Source organism: Mustela lutreola, chromosome 5, assembly GCF_030435805.1.
Source record: "Mustela lutreola isolate mMusLut2 chromosome 5, mMusLut2.pri, whole genome shotgun sequence".
Taxonomy (NCBI): Eukaryota; Metazoa; Chordata; class Mammalia; order Carnivora; family Mustelidae; genus Mustela; species Mustela lutreola.
In genome coordinates, this window is record NC_081294.1 from 78007156 (window position 1) to 78027469 (window position 20314).

The 20314-nt window shown below is 47.8% G+C and overlaps 1 long non-coding RNA gene across 1 annotated transcript in view; it reads left to right on the top strand.

The window, feature by feature from the left end:
• Nucleotides 1–3989: 3989 nt before the first annotated feature.
• LOC131832133 (uncharacterized) overlaps nt 3990–20314 on the top strand; it is a 42891-nt gene continuing 26566 nt past the window's right edge. The window contains exon 1 of the long non-coding RNA XR_009353929.1: nt 3990–4129. This is a non-coding gene — a long non-coding RNA (uncharacterized LOC131832133). The remainder of the gene's footprint in view (nt 4130–20314) is intronic.

Here is a 20314-nt window from a genome sequence, read left to right on the forward strand (position 1 = left end):
TGCAGACTTTACTCAAATGTCTGATCATTTCTGTCCATTCATTTATGTATTAGGCAATAAAAAGTCAGTTAGAAGTTCTGTGTGCACGGGCTTTGCTGTGGAGCGACTGGGTGAATCATTTCTTGGCATCTCCTCAAATACTGATAACAGGAATATTTCTTCCATGGGGACTTTTTAGTTTTTCCAGAGGAAAATTCTTCACTGTTCTCCCTTCAGGATAAATGCCAGGCTGCCAGGTATCTTGTCATTTGTAATTTAAAAAACAATGACAACTTTGAAAAATATTGGTCTTTCCTGTGTCTCTGCTTTTTTTTTTTTTTTTTAGGTCCTTTCTAGTGGTCTATGTCGGAGGAGCACTTTCTGAAAGCATAGTTCCTGCTTTTCTCATTGTATGAGGAATGGCCCCTGGTGCTGGGACTTTGAGCCCATCCTGATGGGCATCATCGATTAGCATTGTTCGTTGCTGTCTGTTACGGGATCTTGGCTGCTGCTTAATTTGAGCTTTCCCATTTGGAGCTCTGATTTGTCTTTAATAGTACAATTTCCAGTTTACATTTGACTCTCGGTGGTGTAACACACTCTGGTAGAGCAGGGCTTGCATTTCACCTGAGCAGATTTATAAGGGAAAATGTTCATGGTACATACCTTGAATTTAACGCTCATTTGTGTTTTGATGACATTAAATGGTTTGTACTAGGTAATCTTTTTTACTTGGGTTGGCTTTTGTACACACTTGGGATTCCTGATTGATTCCCACTAGGTGAAGTTGTGCTTTGCAAATGTCAGCTCCGTGTTCTTTGATCTCAGCACAGATGCTGTTTCTGTGACTTTCCCTCTTCTCCTACTGAGATTTTTTTTTTTTTTCTCTTTAGAGGGAAACGAAGATAGGTCCAAATTTTTATCCCTTTAAGATGACGGGGTGTCTTGGGAACATAGGGACACAGTAGGGCAGGAGGTGTGGCAGCTGGAGCCCTGGCTGGTTTATGTTCTTTATAAGTGCCTCTGTGAGTAGCACCTGGAATTTTTTTTCTCCCTAGACATGAAGTGGTTCCTCAGGAAGAGGGAGAGAGGTGCATACCAAAATTGAGGGGGAAACATATTGAGGGAGAAGGAGAGAGGGAAGAGTTTTGAGGGTTTCAGAGAGAGAACAGCAGAGGATAATAGGGAACAGCTGCAAGTAAATGGAACCAGAAAAGTAATGAAATATTGTGGTCTGTTGTTGTAACAGTTGTATGTACTCTGTTCTTTTTTCTTCTCATGGGTTGCTGTTCTTAAGGACAATGTCTACAGAGTTTGGTCCAGACTTTGCTAGAGTGAGAATGATCATGACTACAGGGTCTTTTTGGAGTAATCAAGACAAAATACAGTTTTGATGGGATTATTTCAGTTCAGAGGAGCCCCCCCCCCACAATATACAAAATTACTTGAAAGCATACTTATGATGGTTGTTTCTACTTTTGTGACCTAAAAAGTGAATAATGAAATGGCCATTTGGGGGACTGGGAGGGTCAATTAGATTGATTTCTTCCTTCTTTTAATTTTTTAAAGATTTTATTTATTTATTTGACAGAGATCACAAGTCGGCAGAGAGGCAGGCAGAGAGAGAGGGGGAAGCAGGCTTCCTGCTGAGCGGAGAGCCCAACGCAGGGCTTGATCCCAGGACCCTGGGATCATGACCTGAGCCAAACAAAGGCAAAGGCTTTAACCCACTGAGCCACCCAGGAACCCCTTGATTTCTGTTTAAGACCAGGTTCACTAGGTTTTCCACAGCCTTCTTGGTAGAAGAGAGGAAATGCAGAAGTGGTTTGGGGTTATGTACATGTCCCCAGAACCATGTGATATTGCAGTGTTAGACACCATGAGCCTTCGTATTAGTATAAGGGGAAAGGCTGTTCTCAGGTCAGAGTGTGATGCCCTGTTGGCCGAGAGGAGAGAAGGGAAAGAACTTGACTTTTTTCTGAGTGTATGTTAGGCCCCTGGAAAAGTAAGTCTCTAACATGAGGGACAGAATGCAGATGTGGTCAAAATAGAGACCTTCAAGCCATTCTGAATCCGTATTTTAGTTTCAATTTATAATCACCTCCTTCAAGTGACCCTCTCCCCTCCTCCTGGGTTTAAGTCCCTATTCCTGCCCAGCTGTCTATTTACCACCTTTTCTAAAACTCACTATCCTTATATTTGCCCTTTTTTAACCAGGTGCCAAGGGATGCACTTGAGCCCTATTTATCTCTGTACCCCCATTACCTAGCACAGCGCCAGGCATGGTCAGCACTGTGTAACTGTGTGCTTGCTGGAAAGTCACTCAGAGGGGCACATTAGCTTACTTACCACTGGTTCCTAGAATGGAAATTCTGTAGAGGTAATTGAACTTAGGCTTAGGTTTCTGCCTGATTTATGAACCATTACAAAGTCACCTGGAATACTTTCCCTTTCGGCTCTGTTTTTCTGGAGCACCTCTTCATCTTCGGGCTGGCTTCCTCAGGGCTGCACCCGGGCTGTCACCAGTGCTCCAGGCTGCGTCCTCACTGGACTGTGTTTGTACTTGAGTTAAGGGGAAGGGAAGGTCAGGAGTGTGTTAGCTTTTAGTTATCGGACTACATCAGAACCAGTCCTATTGTCCAAGGAATGCCATTTGGGATTGATTTAGTCCTGGATGCCTTCTTGATTTAGTCTTGAAGCGAAGGGGGAAAGAGTGGCCTGGGTTGGCTTAGGTTACCCTGGGCTCATCCCGGAGCTGTTTCGGAAGGAAGAATGAATGGATACCTGACCGCTATTTTGAAGGGGATATGGTTGTTGTGTGGGCAGACTGCGAAGTCCACTATACTTTAACCTGGTTTTTCTAGGGAACCTTATTTTATGGTTATTTTTGTCTTCATATACAGACATAGTCACTTACAAATTTATTGATTACTGTTATAAAGAAGAATTAATAGTGAAATTATTAAATTTTGACTATGAGAGTTTTTCTTCTATTAACTTAGGGTTTGGTTGGGGATAGAAAATCCTCGAATAGATAAAGAGTTAAATATTAGTACTCCAGATGGGTAACAGTACAATGTAGCAAGAGTACTGATGCCACATTCATCCAGAGTATGGACTTTGCATTTCCCAGTAACGCTCTTAGTCAAGTCATTGCCATGTCAGGCACTGCGGGGGTTGCAGAGATGATGGAGAGGAGACGCTGGCTCCACGCCTTCAAGGCCAGTCAAGAATAGTTAACAAGTCTTTGGGGGCTGGGAAGCAATGGCTTCCCTCACAGAAGCAGACCACCAAGAACAGGCACCATTAAACACAAATGTGAGGGTTCCTGGTGAGCTCTCTAGAGTCCTGAGACCTTGGATGATCTGAGTGCCCTCTGTCCAGCGAGAACTAAGGACACAGCTCAGCTGCTTAGAGCCGTGGGTCTTTGTTGGTCACAGCAGTAGTGTTGTTTGTTAGAAGATCCCAGCGTGGCCCAGCGCTGTTTTTTTTTTGGAGAATTTCTCATGCTGGGTTAGCCCCCACTGATCTGACTCCTAATTAGTGCTGTTACACTTGGTGTCTTCTTCCTAGAGCTATGCAGTCACATTTCTGGACATTTCAGAGAATTAACAAAGAGATGCTGTTCTTGTACTGGGCAGTATTCTAAGCTCCAGTATTGTGGCGATGACCCACAGGTGATTGGTCCCTGCTCTCAAGGCCTGCAGTCTACTGAGGAAGGCAGGCAGAAGGCCACTAAATAGATACAGAAGATACTTGTCTGTCAATTGTGGAAATGGTGAGAAAGAAACAATGGGCAGGACTGAAGGTTTGTGAGAGGTTTGTAACCTTTAAGGTGTTTTATAAATGGTCTCTTGAGTTGAAATTTTTTTACTAATGATTTCCATGGATTAGATGAAAATAATTTTTTGTTATATTTGTCTCCTAGGTACACTCTGCAGGTCCCTGATGAACCCAGGGAACCCTCCACCGTATCCGGGCCCTGGTCCGACGGCCCCATACCCACCTTATCCACCACAACCAATGGGACCAGGGGGCTGCCCTCCAGGGCCTATGGGGGGACCCTACCCACCTCCTCAGGGGTACCCCTATCAAGGATACCCACAGTATGGCTGGCAAGGCGGACCTCAGGAGCCTCCTAAAACCACAGGTACTGGGAACGGGGTGTGTATGTGTGTGTGTGTGGAGGGCACAGTCCCATGTCACCAAAGGAAATTTTTGCATGTTTTCCTTGTAGAGAAGGAACTCAGGCCTTTGTGTGTCATGGTTGATGTTCTCAAAGCTTGGTGACTGCTTAGGGTGGTTTCTAATTCTTGAGAAGGACTTCTTTCTTGGGAGGCCTGAGTCAGTTCTGCCTACTTTCTCTATGTCTCTTAACGCTCTGGGGCTGATGACTTCCTGGTCGACGTGTTTCCTGAGGGGACCTTCTGGAGTACTGATGGGGAAGGTACCAGGTGGGTCCTTGCTCTGGCAGCTGGTTTTGTTTTTTTTAGATTTGGCCGGTCGAGATTATTTTCTCTCTCAGTTTGTTGACCCGCAAGTCCTCCTCTTGCCCCAGCTGTTGGGTTGATTTTCTTTACTTCCGTGTTTTTGTAATTCTCTTGAACCTCTGAGCTGAGTTTTCAGCAGGCCTGTGAGTTGTCCCTGTGTCCTAGAACAGTGCTACTCCAAGTTGCCTGGGCAGACAAGTACCAGTCTGGAGACAGCTGTGAGAAGTGGAGAGTGCGAGTAACCAGCAAAGAACTTTGAGAGCAACTGGACATGGCTGCGACATTAGGGCAGGTGATTGGCATTTTGCAAAAAGTATCAGTAGAAAGGAAATGTCTTGAGAAGCACTGTGCTGGGTGTCTGGGTGACTTTTAGGACTGTTCTATGACCTTTTGGTTTGCAGAATAATTGCTGTGTTACTGTGCCTTCGGGTTTTTAAAAATGCTAATTCTTCCCGAGTGCTTGTTGTGTGCCGAGTGACTCCTGAGAGCTTTATTTACATTAACATTTAATCCTTGCAACAGTCCTGTGAGGTTATTCCCATTTTATGGGAAGTCATGAAGTCATAGAGGGGACTAATATATGCTCCAGATCACCCTGCTAAAAGGGGCAGATTCCCGATGGGAATCCTGAGGGTTTGGTTCAGAATGTGTACCTATCACCTTTTTCTCCGGGTGAGTTTAGATTTTATCTATGACTTCAGGTTCATCTCTAGCTGAAGTGCAAGTGTGTAGTCCATTCTGTTAGCAGCCCCCTATATGGTAACTGTTGCTGTTTCAGGGGTGGGAAAGTCTTCTGAGCTGCTATTCATCAGTGTCTGGTAACAGCAAGGACTTAATAAAGGTGTGTTGAATGGATAAGTAGCTGGGTGGGTGGCTGATCTAAGAACCCTAGGCTGTTTATGGTTCCAAGTTAATTTTTTTGTACTACAGAAATTGTAGGAAAAAATTGCTTTGTTTTTCTTGGGAAACCAGTTTTTTGGAAACCCTGTGATTGGAGGTACCAGGTGCTTATGCAATGGGTACTCCCCAGGAGTATGCTTGCAGTATGTCAAGGGGCTCCTGGAATGATAGTTACTAATAATAACTATAGCAACTAGTATTTCTTGAGGCTGGTGCCTGCTCTTAGCCTCATGTGACCTTCCCAAGAGCCCTGTAGGTTTAATCCCATGTCACAGAGGTGGAACCCGGGGCTTAGAGAGGTGGTATATCAGTTATCCATCCTATAGCATAGCACCTCAAAACTCCGTGGCTTAAAACAACAATGATTTATTCTCCTGACTCTCTGAGTTGGTTTTATGGGATCTCTCCTGGTGTCCCTTAATTCGGCTTGGCTTAATTCAGCTTTGCTGGGGCTGGCATGTCCCAAGATGTTCTCATTCACATGAGTGGGGTCCTGGTTTACCTCCATGTGGCCTCTCTCTACCTGTTGTTTGTGATCTAGCCTGGCGTATTTACATGGCAGCTCATTTCCAAGAGGGTGAGAGTGAAAGTTTGCCAGCTGTTTCCTGGGTCTACCCCCAGGAATATTCTCTCGTTCAAAGCATATTCTCTCATTCAAAAGCAAGTCATAAGGGCGGCTGGATTCAATGGGAGGGGAACTAGACGTCATTGACACCCCCCACCTTTTTTAGTAACAACTTTTTAAAGAGACGATTCACATACCATACACTTAACCTGTGTCATGTGTATGATCCAGCAGTTCTTAGTATAGTCAGAGTTGTATGAGCATCATCACTGTAATTCCACAACATTTCATCACCCCAAAAGATACCCATATCCTTTAGTGGTAGCTCCCATTTCCTTAACCCTCCCCCTCCATTAATCTGTTTTATCTCTGTAGATCTGCTTGTTCTGGACATTTCTTATAAATGGAATCCTACAACACCCAGTGCTCGTCACTAGATGCCATAGCCCTTATGTGGGCCTTTTAAGACGAGCTTCTTCCACTTAGTATAATGTGTTCAAGTTGTAAGCATCTGTCAGTCCTCCATTTCTTTGTGTCTCCAGATAATATTCCATTTTAAGGATACACCACGTTTTCTTTATCCATTCATTAGTTGACGGACACTGTGCTTGGCTGTTAGGACTAGGAAGTGGTGGCTGTGATGACCGTTTGTGCAAAGTAAGCTCGTGTCTGGAGGAGAGGTGTGGGGACGCGGAGCCAGAGTAGTCGTCAGCCACCATCTCGGCAGATGCTTCACCACATGGCACTTTGCTGCCAACAGTTCATGCCATCCCCAGCCCTCCCCATGGACCAGCTCTGTCCACTCCCTTCCGAGACCCCCAACTGTCTCCTCAGTCACCACACCCCCTTCAAGCCCAGGGTGTCATCATCAGCATCTAGAAGCATGTAGGGCCTCTTCCCTGCCGTGCCACTTTCTTCTCTCCACACCCCGCATTCCCAGTTGGCCCAACCTGCACACCTCGGGGTGACACAGAATGTCACTCCTGTGAAGCTTGCCCTATGTGTCCCACTGCTGGTAGGTGTTACCAGTGCCCTATGCTCCAGCCGCACCCCTGGACAGGCTGCTTTCTGAGCATACCCCACCCCCTGAACTCAGCTCATTTTTGTGTTCTGTTTCGTCTGCGTCTGAATTCGGCCAGCCTCCCTGATGATGTCCTAGTGTAGACTCTGACCACTGGTGGTTAGTCAAGACTCTTCAGGCTGTGAGTGATAGGCTGAAGTCTCATCCCTAAGTATTAACCAACAGTAGAGGGTCATCAGAGACCAGAGAGAAGGCTCCAAAATGATGGATGGTGACCAAAACAGACAAAAAAGGGACTCTAAGGAGACAGAGACAATGCAAGGAGCACAACCCTGCTGGAAGAAAAGGGGGGAAGATACCTCTAATCGCTTAGATATGTGGGAAGATAAATCCTATTGAAGTAAGACTAGAGATGCTGTATGAAAAGGAACTCAGGAAACAAAAGCATTTAGCCAAGAAGAACGTGAAACCAACCTCAGCCCAAGGAATTAGGTCCAAAAGACCCATTCACATAGTCAGATCTTACCCAGCCAGCATGGAAGGTGTTTTGCCACAGGTGGAAGGTCGACATACTGTTTTGTAACAAACCATCCCAAGTTAGAGATTCTGTAATTGGGGCAGGGCTTGGCTTGAAAGATCCCCCTCTTTTCCCAAGGGCATCTCTGGGGGCTGGAACATAGATGATAGCTGGGGTGCTCGGTTGACTGTGTGTACATTCCAGCCTTGGACGAGATGTATAAACTCTCCTCCGGCAGTCGGGTCGGCTTGTGTATGGTATGCAGTACGGAGAGGGCGTGCAGTTTAGCAGACGCTTCAGAAGGGAGAGGGGGATGGGATGGGAGCCCAGTGGCAGCCTGACTGTGGGGGGCGGAGGGTCCGAAGATACCCACACTTAGATGCTGCCATCTTTATTTATTTTTTCTAATTTAAATTTTAGTTAACATCCAGTGCAGCACTGAATTCTGAGGACACCTGAGTGGCTCCGATGGTTAAGCATCTGCCTTTGGCTCAGGTCACGATCCCAGTGACCTGGGATCGAGTTCCGCATCAGGCCCCCTGCTCAGTGGAGAGTCTGCTTCTTTCTCTCCCTCTGCCTCTCCCCCTGCTTGTGCGCGCGCTCTCTCTCTCTCTCTCTCTAATGAGTAAATAAAATATCTTTAAAAATTAAAAAAAAAAAAACTGATTTCTGGGGTAAAATTCAGTGATTCATCACTTACGACACCCAGTGCTCATCACTAGCTGCTACTGTCGTTACCTGTGTTCCAACTCCACTCTTACTGGCTTTGGTTCCCCCTCTTATTTCCCTTGAAGGTTTAAGTTCAACCATATTCTGTCAGCTGTTTCTGTTTCAGCAAAATCTTGTACTTCTGGTTCATTATAATGAATAATTTTTCTTTCAGATCCAAAAGACCCACAGAACCCCACATCTGATGTCTTACTTTCCCCCTTCTCCTCCACATCACCTCTCAGTGGGGCTGGGCTGGGCATTGTCCCCGTGCAGCAGCCCCAGGTAGCCGGGCTCCTTCATCCTTCAGTGTCCATGGGCAAAGGTGAAAGCTGCCAGGTGCTTTTTTCTTTTTTTTCCCCCAGGCCTTCCTTTAAAAGGAAGAAAGGAAAAAGAAAATTCCTTTAACTTCTAATTTTGAAGCCATCGCAGACTTAGAACAGCCTTGCAGAAATAGTACAGATGATTCTGTGTACCTCTCACCCAGATTGCCCTGAACCTCAATCACTACCCTGTAATGATCTGCTATAGGCCTTTTCCTCACCCGGCCCGGAAGGCTCAGAATAGCACTTCACACCCAATTGGTCCACGAAGCCATGGGGCTGTGTAGCCAGGATTCAAGGGGAGGGGAGACTTCCCCACTTGGTTGGGTAGAAGCAGAGCCACACTGCAGCATGGCGTGTTGGGGGCGGGGGGCATCTTTGGTCCCCGTGGTGATGGGTGGTCTCCTGTCCGGTGAGGCTGTCTCAACTGCCACAGCTGCTTCTAGGTTCTCCTGACTATGCCACAGTTACAGAATGGTTTAAAGGGGAAAATTAAACACAGCAGTATCTCCAGTCTTATATTAGGAAATCTGCTTATTGTAGAAAGGTTCTGTGAGTTGGTTAGAAAGTAGTGAAAGAGAGTTTTAAATATTCGGTCACCAAAATAAAATGACAGCCCCTCAGCTACCTCACAGCAGCAGCAGCGGAAGTCCTCAGAGGATCACCCAGATTAATCGCTCTTTCAGGCTCCTGGCAGACCTCCCTTGCTGGCCCTTTTTGCTTAGCCCAGATGTGGCCTCAGAATCCTCCTTACCCCCAGTGCCTTGGGCAGCCTCTGTGAATAGGCTTGAGTTGGGGGATGAGATGAAGGCATTTGCCATCCCTTGCAAGGCTCACCCCCTCTTTTTAGAGAAACTCAAACTGAAGCCCAGAGAGGTTTAGTGACTGGCCCTGGGTCAGTGAGTTTAACCTTGGATGTAAGTCCCGATTCCAAGCTAAATGTTTTTCTTTATTTTGTCCTAGTGCTGTGGTCCAGCAGGTTCCACAGCCCCTCTCAAACACCGCCTCAGGGCAGTACCTTCTTCGCAGCCCATTCCCATCTCCCCTCTGCCACCATCCCCCCATCCACCACAAAACAAACACAACACTTGGTAGCTCAGAGCAGGATATCCGCTTCCTAGTAGCAGAGGGAAAGTGGAATATGATTAATCTGGATTCAAATCCCTTATTAACACCAGGACCTGGGCAGGTTACCTAACTACCCTGATCTTTGCATGCCTACCTCCCCTTGGAAACCTCACAGTGGCTGTCTTTGTCTCCTGCATCTCTGCCTCACCCAGAGCCATGCTGCCACATCGCATGTGCTCAGGAAATGTGTGGTGGATGTGTGGAAATACCACCATTTTGAAAGGTGGTTGTGAATTTGTGTGAGTTGTCCGGGTCCCTTGGCCTTGGAGCCCCTTCCCGTGCTGTTCACCTTGAAAGTCCAGATGTCAGGGCTCTGTACATGTTCTTCTGGGTTAGGACTGTCATATCTGGCAAGGTATCAATTTAAAATGAAAAAAATTTGGAGACCTAGGTGGCTTAGTCAGTTAGGCTTTTGCCTCGGGCTCAGGTCATGATCCCAAGGTCCTGGGAGCGAATCCTGCATTAGGTTCCCTGCTCTGCACAGAGTCTGCTTCTCCCTCTGCCCCTCCCCTTCACCCATGCTCTCTTTCACTCTCTCTTTCTCAGGTAAATAGAATCTTTTTAAAAAAATGAATATATTCTATTTCAGCAGAGTCCTTGGGATGTCCCCATGGAGTTCAAAAGCCCAATTGGCCTTTGAACCGGGTTTCTAGGCCTGTCAATCAGGAACAAAAAATGACCTTATTATGGTTCTTTGTAACTTGAAGATGCAGAGGGGAGTGCCTGTTCGTGGAGTGCCCTACTGGGTCATTGGCCAACCAACCAGACACTCAGCGTTGCCTCTCTTTTAATCCAAGGTCAGCAGCTGGGGGCAGGGTGGTGATAGAATGGCATTATTTCTCTTTCTGGATGCTCTTCTTGGTGTCTGCCACTGCTGTCATCAGTCGTCATGAGGATGGAAGAGGAAGGAATTTAACGGTCTGGCATCTCTGGCTGTTTGGCTTGGGGTGTGGAATTACAGCGTGGCTTGTTTGAGCCTTTTATGCTTTTTTTCATCAGAAGCTCCTATGGGGCCCTTTCATTGCCCTGGGAAGCCTTTCCAGCAGAGATAAAGTCCAGCTCAGAACCTTTCTTGCCAGGTATCAGATGACAATGTCCCAGCAAGGACGCTGCATGGTGCCACAGAAAGCCACACTGCTTAGGAATCTGGGTGGAGTTTCTCTGCTTCCCTGGGCTTCCATTCCCTTCTCTGTAAAATAGGGATTATGGGGCTGTGATGAAGAATAAAGTAATTGTCCTTATACAGTTAATGGCACATGAGGAAGTTGGTACTCTCCTTCAGCCCACATAAATTTCTGAATTTTTGCTTGGGGGTGGATAGGGGCCATGAAGACAGGAAGTCCTCAGGGGCCAGGTGGGGAAGCCAGTTGCTGAGTGTCCTGCCCTGTCTGCCCACAAGCCTGAGGCAACTGGGACTGCTCCTAAGTCCTCTGCAGTCAAGGCCACAGACCTGGTCTCCCTCCTCCTGCTCCTGCCCCTGCTGTCTGTTTTCTGCCCAGACCCCGTGAGAGCTTCCCAGGTCACTGAGAGTAAAAGCCAGAGTCCTTCCAGGGGCTAGCAAGGCCCACTCAGAGCCCAGGCCATTCTGCATGCTCTGACCCCCTTCTCGGGCTGCCCTCCAAGGCCTTTGTTTTTTCTCAGAAATCTACACACGTTGTGGCCTCTTTTTGGTTCATACTTAGCAGTCACCTAGTTAGAGAGGCCTTCCAGCCGCTTCCCCTAGCCCTCTGCCTAAATGTGGCACCCCAGCTGGGCCCTCTCTGTGCCTGCCCTTCTCATCTCCCTTCCCACGTCATATTCTTTTGTGTTCCCTGGCTGCCTTTCTCCTCCTGCCGGGATAGAAGCTCCTTGATGGCAGGCGCCTATGTATGTTAGGTTCACTACTCAGTTCCTACTATTTTTGGAATGGTCGAGCTTCCCTGCACAGGTGTCTCGTGAGTCATTCTGCTTCAGGCTTCACCTCAGGTTCTCATTCCTCCTCTACACCGAATCCTGGGAGAGGCCCTAGGAGGTGCTGCTGCTGAGTTTCTGCTGGGTGCCAGGTCTGATGCTAAACACGGCATCTCCTCTACCATTTCGTTGGCATGGCAGCTCTGTGAAGTGGGTCCTGTTAAGAGAGAGAGTTTGCCCAGGTCCGAGCTAATAAGTGCTGGAGCAGGCACTCTAATCCTGGCTCCGACTTGAGAGCCTCTCTCTGCTTCACTGGGCCCCCTCCAGGACAGGTTGCGGGTGGCCATGGCCTCTGCTCCCTTGCTGCCTTCGAACCTGGCTGAGGTCCACCCTTGGCATACTTGATGCCTCTTTGGTTCTTCTTCCTTCTTGGCCTCCTGCTTCACCCTGGTCTCCTGCATCTTCAGGGGTCTGCAGAGTACTCCTCTATTGTCTTAGCCTCAGTTTCTCTTGTTCAGTCTTTTTAACTTTTGTCCTTCCTCTTGCATTTCTTAGCCCATATCCGTGGTCATTCATTTGACTCTTCTGATACTCCGATGGCGTTTACGTGGAATTCTGTGCAATGCCCCTAGGTTTCAACATGGGACTGGGCCAGCATCTTGAAGACTTCAGCCAGGCCTGTCAGAATTGAGAAGCTTGTGGTTTCTGACACAGCAAGTGGGTTTAGTCTTGTATACTCTTTGCTCTGAGGAGGGGACAGATCCAGTGGCTAGAAGGATGGAGGATTCTAGAGAGGGAGGAGGAGAAAGATGAATAAGGAAGGGGTAGGAGGTGGAGGCAGTATGGTCCCCAGACCCAGCACTGTAGCTGCTAATTAGAGATGAAGAAGAGTTTAGAGAGAGGCAGGAGATAGGACAGGTGAGATTCTGGAATAAGCTTTTTTTTTTTAAGCTGTTCCACTCTGGGCTTGGATTTGCAGAAAAGACCATTTACACTACTTTTCCCTCCCTCACTGTCTTCATCTGCCTGGGTTCAGAGCAGAGTATTCCCTGTGTCACAGGGGCTTGGAGCGCTGCCACTCCTGGTTGGCCATCAGTGGTGCAAATGGTCAGACCTGAGAGTTGGAGCTTTGAGTCATTCTTGCCTCCACCTAGTGCTGGCCCTCACTTTTTCTCTGGCCCCTAAACACAGTAACAACTCACGAAGAAATTTTTTTTTTTAAATACTTCACATAGTCCACATACACCGTCATCTGAAATCACTTCTGCGTTTTTATTTGCTAGGCAGTTCTTGCTAACGTGCACGTGTCATTTGTACCCGGCTGCCATCATAGTGTAGAGTCGTGGTGTTGTATTGTGTCCTCTCTCCCTTATTTTGTCAAGAAGCAGCTTGCCTGTAGGGGACGGTTTCCTTGGGTAATTTTTTAAAGAGATTTTATTTTTTATTTTTTGGAGAGTGGGAAAGAGATAGAAAGAGGGTGGGTAGGCACAGAGGCGAAGAGAGAATCTTAAGCAGGCTCCACACGCAGTGTAGAGCCCAATGCAAGGCTTAATCTCACAACCCTGAGATTGTGACCCTTGACAAATCAAGAGTTAGACACTTAACTGACTGAGCCACCCAGGTGCCCTTTAAAGATTTTGTTTTTTAAGTAATCTCAGAACCTTGAGATCAAGTGTCACATGCTCCACCCACCGAGCCAGCCAGCACCACACCACCCACCCCGGATAAATAATTTTATTGTGAGGGGTGGTGGGGCGGTCTTATGCCTTGTGGGATGCTTAGTCTCCCTCAGCTTTATCCACTAAAGGCCAGTAGAATCTGCTCAGTCTGGCAACCAGAATGGTTCCAGACATTACCAGATTTCCTCAGGGCACAAATCACCTCCCTTTGAGAGCCACTGAGATGGATTCTGCATAATGAAAAATTAAGTTGCCTGTTGCTTTTGAGTGCAGTGGTGGAAAAGGTCTTCCTTTTTCAGCCGCTTCATCAGCAGCTGAAAAACACATGACTTTTTCTGGTGGCCTGCCCAAGAAGAAGGCTCTGGAAACTTGGAACTACGTAGAACTCGCTCTTGACCTGTGAGTGGACAGCCTTTGTTTCTGAGCCTCTTTTCAGTCTGGGGCTGGAGAACCTGGGTATTTGATAGCCATCCCTATATAAGAACCAGCAGAAATCCACCTGGCTGGCTCAGACAGGGAGCAGGATTGTGGGTTCGAGGCCCACTTTGGGTATAGAGATTACTTAAGAATAGAATTTTTAAAAAGAGAAAGAACAAGAAGTGAAATATTTAATACTGGGATGCCTGGATGGCTCAGTCATTAAGCGTCTACCTTTGGCTCAGGTCATGATCCCAGGGTCCTGGGATGAAGCCCTGCATCTGGCTCCCAGATCAGCAGGAAGCCTGCTTCTTTCCTGTCCTACTCCTCCTGCTTGTGTGTTCCCTCTCCGACTGTCTGTCTGTCTGTCTCTCTCTCTCTCTCTCTCAAATAAATAAATAGAATCTTAAAAAGTAAAATAAAATATTTAATATTAACTATTACTACTAAATAATAAAAACTAGCTAAATAATAGAGCTAATACTTAAGTGGTTACTGTGTGTCAGGCACTTTAATATATTAACTCATTTAGTCATTCACTCATTTAGGAACAGCCCTCTGAGGTAGGTCTTTTATTATCCCCATCATATAGATAAAGCCTCTGAAGCACAGAAAAGGCTAACTTTTATTTGTGGTCACCCATCTAGGAATGGGCAGAGCTGGGATTCAAAACAGATCCAACCCGGAAGCCTCTCGGTGCCTCCCATTTACTGGACACCGCGTGAGCTGCCTGATGCAGGGCTGAGCTTTCTGGACAAGCCTTCAGTCCTTGTAGTCGTCCTTCAGGCTAAGTGGTACTTTCCTAGATTTTACAGATGTGGAACCAGGGACTGAGAGAAGTTATGATGTCTTGTCCCTGGGCTCCCAGGCGTCTGGCCCAGGGCTGGACATGCTTCCCTGTATCATCTGGCCTCCCACGAAGGCGTAAAAAAAAACTTCTTTCTACCTTCATCTTCCTTTTTCCCTCATGTCAGGTACTAAGTAAATGTTACCATTTCTGATAAGATCTTGTTCTTCAGATGCTTCGTCTACACTATCTAATTTAATCCATACAGCAGTCTGGTTTCTCAGATGAGACTGAGATTCAGAGAAAGGAAGTAACATGCCTAAGGTCAGAAAGTAACTCACTGAGCCATAAACTGAACCCAGGTCTGTCTGATTGGCCTTGAGTGAATATACTGGGGTCTTGGTACCAGCTTTGACTCTCATTCCACACACTTGTGACTTTAGTCTTTAACTTGACAGATCTACTCAGCAGTGCCCGCTGCTTTAATGACGTCCCTCTAGCAACTGCTGTCGGTGTCATGGACCTGGGCATCGTGTGAAAATTTTTTTTTTTATGATTTTATTTATTTATTTGACAGACACTGCGAGAGAGGGAACACAAGCAGGGGAAGTGGGAGAAGGAGAAGCAGGCTTCCTTCCCAGCAGGGAGCCCGACTCGGGGCTCGATCCCAGGACCCTGGGATCATGACCTGAGCTGAAGGCAGACACTTAACAAATGAGACACCCAGGTGCCCCATGTGAAAACATTCTGCTCACAGGCTGGGGGACCATAGACTCCCAAAGATGGCCTCGAATTTTTCCATTTTCTTGGATATCGAGATACATTCTGGTTTGGTCAAATACTTTATGCAGAACATTGTGTTTTGCCTTTTCAGCAGCCTTGGCCTGCCTGGCACTCAGGGGTAATGGAGTATAAAAAGGCAGCTGCTCTTTACAGATTCAGTTGACTGGGCCTGCTGGTGGGTGTGCTCAGTGTCTGCTGACTGGGAGTGGGTGGCTTGGCCACACCTGGCTGGCCCAGGGGAACGGAAGGTGTTGGGAGTCTCACTAGCTCCCAGACTAGTTGGCTTCGTTTTTCTTACCTCCTTCCGCCCCGGTGTGGCCTGGGTTTTCCGCCCCAGGACTCCTTTTATCTGGTCTTGAAACATGACCTGTACATTCACATCACCTCTCACAGAAGCTTTTTAAAGTTATATTAACATAAACAATAAGGAAATTGATTTGGTGGGCATAAGAGGGAAAACTGCTTAGGGTAAAAGGCATGTAGGGAAATCAGAAGGCTCAGGTGGGACTGTGTAGGTCAGTGTCTAGGACTGGAGCCAAGACCGTGGTGTTGGGACCTCCAGTGAGAGTGGGGTCACCTAGAGTGACAAGGGACTTTCCCTAGAACATACCCTTCCAGGTAGGAATGAGGCATTTGCTGCACTGAAGGGGCCGGCTCCACGGCTCTGACCATACCACTGCCCAGCCCCCGCCCCCTCCGCTGAGGTGGCACAGGGCCTGCGAATACCTGGTGCCTGCTTCCCAGTGGTCAGTGTGGTTAGCCACAGGGGGGATGAATCTATATTCTGCTTATAGTGTGGTTCCCCAGGGTTGTCCTAAAAGGCAGGACATGACATGGGGTGATTTAAACATGCTCACCGTGAAGATGAGACTCGGTGTCCACATCTGCGCTTGAGGGCTTATCCCAACAGCTGCTACACCGGGCCAGTGACCCCATCCAGCACGACTGGGGGCCAGGAGAATGGCTCTTCCCACACTATGACTTAGGGCACCTCGCCACACCCCAGGCTGCTGCTTCTCAGCCACGCCCCGGTTTTCTCACAGAGAAACGTGGCCTTGGTTTTAAAATAACTTCTTAAATTACAGAGATAGCTCTTCCTTATAGAAAATAGATAATACCTGCAATTTTGCTCCCCAGAGATAGTAGTTAACTTTTTGGTATGAATCTTTTGCCCTGTGTTCAGTTTTTTTTTATGAGGCAGGCCTTGCTGAAATTCAGCTAGTGTATTAGTCTCTGTTCAGGGAATACATTAGCAGCTACTTTAACGCTGCATAAAAGTGTTGTTGGGTAGCTGTTTTGTGTGTGTGTGTGTGTGTGTGTGTGTGTGTGTGTGTGTGTGTGTGTGTTTAAGATTTTATGTATTTATTTATCAGAGAGCACAAGCAGAGGAAGAAGCAGGCTCCCCACTGATCAGGGAGCCCATTGTGGGGCTTGATCCAAGGACCCTGAGATCACCACCAGGAACCAAAATCAAGAGTCAGACACTCAACTGCCTGAGCCACCCAGGCCTCTGAGGGCTCCATTTTAGATATCAGTCCCTCACTGTGGACTTCATGCAGGAGTGTCTGATTCTACCCTACCCCCACACAAAGTTTTATTGTTTTGAGAGACCTCAGTACAGTGTAAAACTCTAGAATACAGGTTGCTTTTCCTTTTTGCCTTTTATTTAGTTCATAGAATAGCAGCAACAATAGTAGTTACAGCCTTTTGCCTGTTTACAGCACTGTTCTCAAGGAGGTCATCATATAATCTTTGTAACAGTCCCAAGCGGTGGGTTATTTTATTGTCTGCAGTGTTGAGGTGAGGAAACGGAGCCCCAGAGAGGTTAAGGGAGTTGCCTCTTCCTTAGAAGGACAGAGCCCGATGCAGCAGGCTTCACCCCTGGTGACGTGGTGCACTTGTGTTCAGAGGAGCTGGACCTTGCGGAGCACAGGAGTGGAGGGCCCTCCTCCTGCCCTGTGAGCTGAGCCAGCAGTTTGCTGGGGGCCAAGGGACCCACAGAGGCAGACCAGTGAGTGGACCCTGGCAGTATGTGTGGCCTGCCCAGGTCTTCTGTGCCAGACTTGCCTGGCTCCCCTCCTCCAGGAAGCAGTAACTTTCCTGTCGATTCCTACGGAAAGCCTTCCCAGCTTGCGGCAGGAAGCTCACGGCTGCTTGCTGTCAGGCTGCAGCTCTTCTGGTTTTTAGAGGCTGGTACTGCTCCCCGAGTCTTCCCACTGCTGGACTCAGTGGCTTTTTCATCATTTGCTCAAAGGTGACTTGTATGTCCAGGCTGAGATCCTGATTGGAAAGGCGACACCCTTTCTAGAGATGCCCTTGGAATGTAAAGGCTTTCTGGAGCTGAAGAAGGAAACAGAGCCCTCTGCCCACCAGACCCCCACCCTGCCCGCCTGCACTGGAGCACCCACTGTCCTTCTAGGGATGTCCCTGGATATGTGTGTGTGGCACAGAGAGCTTTCTCCTTGGGGTCCCAAGCATCTGACCCTTTTCAGAGGGACCCATAAGGCCATAAATTGGGAGTAGCCTGGGAAAGATTTCACTTTCCTTAGGGAAGAATTGCCATTAGACTTTTTTTTTTGCAGTGTTTTGGTTCCCTCTGAGCTTTTCCATTTACCCTTGAAATGACTCCCTTTGGTAGCCTATGATTCTTGTAGCCTGATGGATTTTAGAGACAGTATGAGATTGTATTTGACTTCTTAATGGGGAAAATGGATTTTTGCCTTTGGGTGGGATGTGTATCACGGGTAGTTTTATGAAGCCTCACACCCCCCTCCCCCGCCACAAAACCTGTCCAGTTTCCCCGGGCAGCCACAGGTAACCACGGACTGATGAGGGCTGTGGGCAAGATGCCCTGTGCCTGTAGATTCCCAAGGAAAGGAAAGGTTCCCAAGAGGCCTGTCTGGGGAAGCTGTCTTCTGTGGGGTCCACTCTCCCTGGGTTAGCCAGCCTCTGGACCCTGGGCTCCCTCTACTCCCTTGACTCCGCAGGTCTCCTTCTGGTCAGCCTGATCCCCTTTGGGGTAAAGTGCCTGGTTCCCATTCCAAGGACTGTTATCAGCCACTGCAGGAAAGTTGAGGCTAAGCAAGGGCTCGGGAAGGGTTTGAGCTGACAGGAGGAGGAGTGACTCCCTTCCTTAAGAGCTTAAAACTGATAGGGCCTTCATATTTTTTCTTAGTAATGCTCTACTGTTGCTTCAGAGAACATCCAGCTAACTCTCTACCTGCAGCTCACTTGGGGCGTGCCAAGGAGAACTAGATGCCTCTCCTAGCCCATTTCTGAGCCCCTTGTTTATTCTTCAGACAGACTCTCCTACCAAGTGAAAACTGCCCTCAGAACCTCCCTACCAGCTTTATATTAGGCCTGTGTTGCTTCCGGGGCTCAACAGTTAGGGAGTTCTGCCTTCTGACCTTCTGATCTCTTGTCTTGGGAGGATTAACAGCAGCTCACATATACTGAGTACTTGCTGTATACCAGGCTTCGGCCTGTGTGGATTAACTCATTAAGTCCCTGAAGAACTTGGTGAGGGCATGGGTGCTGTTAGGATCCCTATTTTGTAGGTGAGGAGCCTGAGCCTGGGAGAGGTGGCCCCACCCTCTCGGTGGCACACAGTATGGACCCCAGAATATCCAAGTCTAGAGCCCCCTCTCCTCCTCTCTCTTGGGTCCCTTGGCCAGCTAGTAGGCCCAGGAGCAGTCTCTTGGTGCTGCTTCAGCTTTGATCTGGGGAAGGGGCTCTTGTTGATGATGGTGGCGGAGCTGCAAGAGGGTTGAGAGTGCTGGACTTTCCGAAGGAGCTGAGATGCTCCCATTCCCCACACTTGGTGGTGCAGTGAATAAACACACGGGATGGGGAGCAGAAGCCTTCTGTCATTCCCCACAAGTTGGTGGCTCCCCATGTGGCCACTCTATTTCCAAGGCTAATAAGTCCACTTAGTTTCCCACTTCAGGGTTTTCATTGCAAGGATTAGCCGCCTTTTCTGGAAATGGAAATGGAAATTTTCTGGCAGTGCAAAGGTGGTTGGTCATGTTAGGACTTTTTTTGATTGGGCTTCAGTAGCAAGCTAGCTAGAACTCACCCGTTGACCACAGAAGGAAGCTGGTTTCCTAGACTCCAGCCCTGTCTGCAGGCCGTCAGAGTCCTAGTCACAGCCCTACAGACCAGGCCACCCCCTCCATCTCCCTTTCTCCACTGGGGACGTCTCTGGCCTCACATTCACTAACTGTCACATATCAGTGGGTGAGGACCCCTTACCCTCAATGAGGGTTAGTGATGGCATGTGGCAGGGTTACAGAGCAGAGGGGATGGTCTCAGATGACTAAGCTACACTTCTTTCCAGATATATAAGCATGGCCATGGTTGCTCTGAGCTGGTGGGCAGGGAACTAGGAAGAGTGGACTGTCCTTACCAGTGAGGTCTGCCTTGAATTACCTCCGCACATTCATTGAGGATGGTCATCTATTCCATCCCTGACCTCAGACCTCACCTTGTCCTTACCAGGGCTCTAACCTGAGGTTCAGTCAGGTGAAAACATAGCTCTTTTACTTTTGCACAATTAAGCCTCACTGTGGAAGAGGAAACAGCCGAGGGTGCTTTGTGTAAATAGATTGGCTAGGACTGTTAATGAGTAACATAGAAATCTCGTACATGTAGAAGCCAGTTATGGTCTGTATACCTAAGATAAAAACATACTTTGTGTTCAGTAAAAACGATATGGCAGTGTTTACCTTGTTACAAAATGCAGCCAGTCCTATTTGAATGAGACTCCTGAGGCCACCTCTCAGTGTGAGTCAGAGCGGCCTGGCCGATAACAGGACAGCCTGTGCCTGTCTGTGCCTTGGCTTTAACTGGTGGGACCCAACAGCCACCTCCTTGACGATCTCTGCCCTTTTGGGCAAGTTCCAAAGAGCCAGCTCCCTTCAGAGTATCCTACCTCTCCATTTTTTTCTGTAACCCAGTGCCTGAAAACCAGGAAAATAATAATTTTCTGATTTCTGTTTAGCTCCCCAAATCATGATGACATTGTTTTATATTCAAGAGCCAGGGGCAGTGGGAGTTTGTGGTCTCTGATCTCTCGCTCTCTCTCCCCCCTTGCTTTGTTTCTGCGATTCCCTGGTTCCAAGCATCTTT